The following is a 4,226-nucleotide window of genomic DNA, read 5'->3' on the forward strand; positions in this document are numbered from 1 at the left end:
CCCCCCCTCTCTCTCTCTCTCTGTCAGAGGAGTGGCCGTACGGTACAGAGGTAAACCGATAAGACGAAGGATACTTTTGTCGCCTGTGTTGGTGACCGGTGCGCTAAGGAAGGTGGACACTTTGTGGCGGTATACATGACTGGTGAAACAAGTCCCTGACTAAGCACCTTCTCATGTGCGTCAAGTAGTCGCATTAGTCCCTTCAGATTTTAATGCCATTTGCAGAACGCTCTTAAGGGAACACACCTTTAGTGTCCTTCTAGTCCGTAGTTTTACACTGTTGATAATAAACGTGTGCAACTGGCGTGCTGGCGTGCATACGAAAGTGCTCATAATTATGTTGCTCCACTTGAATGTTCGACTGGATATTTGAATATTGAAAAGTATCACACAAGAGAGGAAGCCACTATACAGTAAAAACATGTTCCAGAACACAATTACACGTCAAAAAGTACACGAAAAGTACAAGGAATACAGGAGTCACCCCCATTAAAAATTCTTTGGTTAAAAAGTGTTCAAATTTACTGATGAACACTTTCAAGAATTCAAGTTTCTGGTTCAACTCCTCAAAAAGGGCACGAAGACATCAAACACTATCATTTGGGTCCACAGTTTCGTGATTAGTGTGGTGTGACTTTGCCAAAACGCTATCTTTCTTCCGTTTTGAGAAGTCAAACAATACCACATGTCACGTATGCGTCTCCCTAGCAATTTGCGTTCATAGTGGTCATTGCGGGGTTCAAGAGGATGTCCACGAGACCGAGGTCACCGGTGCCGCCGGCTGCACACGGGAAGGCGAGCCGCAACGCTGCTCCTGTAATAACGACTCTAACTCGTACGAAACCGTATGAGGAATTCATGCCGGGCCAACCAATAATAATGAGTTATTCAAGACGCACGTATGATTGGAATTTGATTTTAAAATTACCGCGCGCCGGGCTTGGCCGTGCCACGCAACGGGCATAAAGCTGTCGTACTGCCCCCACCGTAACCCTGTACCCATACTCTGCACGCCACTTCTATTACTCTGTGCCCCCTCCGCACTCGCACACCCACCCTACTCACCTCCAACTGCGCCCGAAAAAAAAATATAAATGAAACAGACCCGCAGTATTTCATCTTTTCCTCTCTTTCTCATTATACGCCGAGCTAATAAGAGAGAACCGAGCTGAAATTGTTTTCGATTTCCATTGCCGCCGCCTATTTTGTTTTCGCGACCATGGAACAGCAGTAGAGGCGGAAAAGTGGGTGTCTTTTTGACTTTCCTGTGAATTATGAATGAGAGTCCCGATTTGTATATTTTCAAGACGTAATTCGGCTTGTATTTGGACTGTACGGATAAAAAGTTCCAATCCAGAATCGATGATTGAAAGCAGATACGATACACATATTAAATAAAAGGGCTGTGTTCTAATTCTTATATTTAGAAATGTTTGACACCTTGATGTACATCTATGTTTTGTAAAATGTTTTAAGGTATTGTCTGCTAAAAACAGGAAAAGGGAAAATGAACAGCAACTTTGCACAGATGATCAACAAAAGCAACGCTAACACAGCCAGTGACATTGTCGATGTCGTGCACAGTGGGACATCATTAATGAGAGCAACTTATTGACGCACGGTCACGGCTCACGACAGCCATCGTGAAAATTACGTAGATATCGCGTGTGCGGCGCCAAACAAGACCGTGGCCGGTCGGTGACCGCGCACCTCGCCGAACTAAAAAATCGAACCAAAGCCCGAGTGGACGAGGTACCGGGTACCATAGTACCCACAGCCAAAGTAGACGTCGCGTGGAGAAAATAGGGCACTGATAAAAGCAATTTATCCTAGTTACAAAAAAAGTGTTGAATCAATGAAAATTTACTCGATATGAAGCCAATTAAACATTTGATCAGGAATTTTAATCAAAGTGTGAGCAGGCGAACAAAAATATTAAAAAGTCGATGACTCGACTAAATCGTGTAATCAGGGCGATCAAAATTTGTTTCACGGGAGTAAACTTTTCTTGGCTCCCTCTTTTGTTCCGCGGATCAAATGGTCTTCTGAGTGTGGGCGCAGGGGAGATGTAAGGTAACGGCAGTATATTGGGTTTTCAAAAAGGCCAAAAGACAGCAAAAATGCGGCAGCAAAAGATGCAAAAATTTTAGTATGGAAAAAGGAACGAAATAATATTGGCGAGGAGATGGGCTCCTAAATTTACAGTGTTCCTACTGCGATGGGACTCTTTGCACTACGTACTTCATTAAGGTCCAAAAAGCACACTCACAAAAGCATGATCACAAAACTTATACATCCAAGGCTTGGAGGTGGCCTCAGGTCCTTTTGCTCACTCACCTCTGCCTTCAGGTTGAGGGGGAGGGGCAGGTCTGCTTCGCGCTTGGCACTGGCATGCGCCAATAACATGGCGACCGGCGGCGTCGGGCGTCGCTACGCCACCATTTCCAGCGCCTGTGACAAAACAAAAGGAGGAAGAAAATAATAAACTGCACTTTTAATGCTTCGGGCATTATTGACACGCCACACACACAGACACACACACACTCGCGGACGTATTTAATGGCTTCCCCGGGCTGGGCGGCGCGCGGTCAGTCCCGCCCGCCGAGGGGGTGTCCAGCTGTATTCGCAGCGTTATAGCGTTATACGCCCTCATCCGATCATTTATTGATGAACCGCACTCCACGTGCATACCGTTTCGCGGTCGGCCGCCTGCCCGCCGTTGCCTCCCCCCCCCCCCCTCCCCAGCGCGCTCCGCGTTGACACTAGCGCCTCGTGAATCTGCTGCACTCCAGGCCGCACAGGGGAGGGGTGGTGGTGGGGTGGCACTGAAGTGCAGCGCAGCCCAGCTGCGGGGCTCAATGAGGTAATGAAATGGAATGGCTTGGGTGTGTGTAGTGTTCACGCGCGTTTGGCTCCGGTGGGAGGAAGAGAGAGGGAGGGGGGGGGCACGAACCACGCAACGGGACACCAACAACTCGGGAAAGAGAGGAGGAGGAGGGGGGGGCAGAGGGGCAAGAAGGCTAATAGTACATATGGGACATGAGGTCAACAAAAAAAGGATAACAATCTTAAGCACTCGAACTACCTGCTTTTGCTAGTGCGAGAAGAATCAAAGACACATTTTTCATACATGATCTGTACAGAACCGAAACGTTCCTCAAACGTCGATGAACGAGTTAGGCCATGGCGGCGTTCGCTCTGCCCTTCGCCCCCCCCCTCTCCCGCAGTGGCGTGGTGCGGCACTGCCGCCGGGGCAAAGGGGAGAGGAGGTGGGTGCAGGGTGCATCCGCCACCCCCCTCTCTCTCTCTCTCTCTCTCTCTCTCTCTCTCTCTCTCTCTCTCTCTCTCTCTCCCTCCTCTCTCTCTCTTTGTTCTGCACCGCGCTCTCCCTTCGCTCTGCTCCCTCAGTGTCAGTGCCCCGCCGGGGGCACCGCGCGCTGCCCCGCCGCTGAGGCACGACCTGTGGCCACCATTAACGTGGCCCCACAAATCACACGCCGCCCAATCAAAACGCGCGCTCCTGTCATTGCGTCGGCACTCACACACACGCACACACACGCTCATATACACACCTACACACACACACACACACACACACACACAACATAGCCCTCTAAGCTGCCCTCATGCTACCAGCATCACCATAAAATAATTAGACCCAAATGTGTCGAGGATGACATTTCGGAAACGAAAAGATGCACAAATATGCCATTCAGTGCAGCACACTGGCAAGATAAGTGCGCGACTTCTAAAAATTTGTATGATGCAACTGGCACCTGCTTACTTATGGTTGAACTCGACAGTCGTGCACTTGCTTGTGTGCAACTCCTCTGTAGAACACCTCCTCGCTTACTAGATGGAATGTGTAGAACAGAAGAGTTGCACACTCACGAGTAGTGCACCACTAACGAGTCGAAAACTTGCAAGTACCCAGCTTGCTTTTGCCACACTTACAAAGTGTTAAGCAGTTCCACACATTTTAGTTTATCAGTTCGACAGAGAACATAGAGCGAGACACAACATGTGGACACACGCGCAGACATACATGGGCAAGCACGTGGCCACAACGCGCGCCGGGCGTCGAGGAAAATCGAAAAGTCGTGTTTTCATTCGAGCAGGCGCATAAATAATGTGTCAACCTGTGTCAACTGCTGCAGGAGGGAAAAAGAGAGGTAAAAGAGGGACGAGGACAGAGAGAGGGGAGAGAGAGAGCGGAAGGGGGGGGG

At 49.3% G+C, this 4,226-nt stretch overlaps 1 long non-coding RNA gene across 1 annotated transcript in view; it reads right to left on the reverse strand.

The window, feature by feature from the left end:
* LOC113212357 (uncharacterized) overlaps positions 1-4,226 on the reverse strand; it is a 27,881-nt gene that overhangs the window by 6,878 nt on the left and 16,777 nt on the right. Inside the window, exon 2 of the long non-coding RNA XR_003303723.2 lies at positions 2,338-2,451. This is a non-coding gene — a long non-coding RNA (uncharacterized LOC113212357). The remainder of the gene's footprint in view (positions 1-2,337; positions 2,452-4,226) is intronic.

The sequence above is a fragment of the Frankliniella occidentalis genome, unplaced genomic scaffold, assembly GCF_000697945.3.
Source record: "Frankliniella occidentalis isolate FOCC.00 unplaced genomic scaffold, Focc_3.1 Scaffold216, whole genome shotgun sequence".
Classification (NCBI taxonomy): Eukaryota; Metazoa; Arthropoda; class Insecta; order Thysanoptera; family Thripidae; genus Frankliniella; species Frankliniella occidentalis.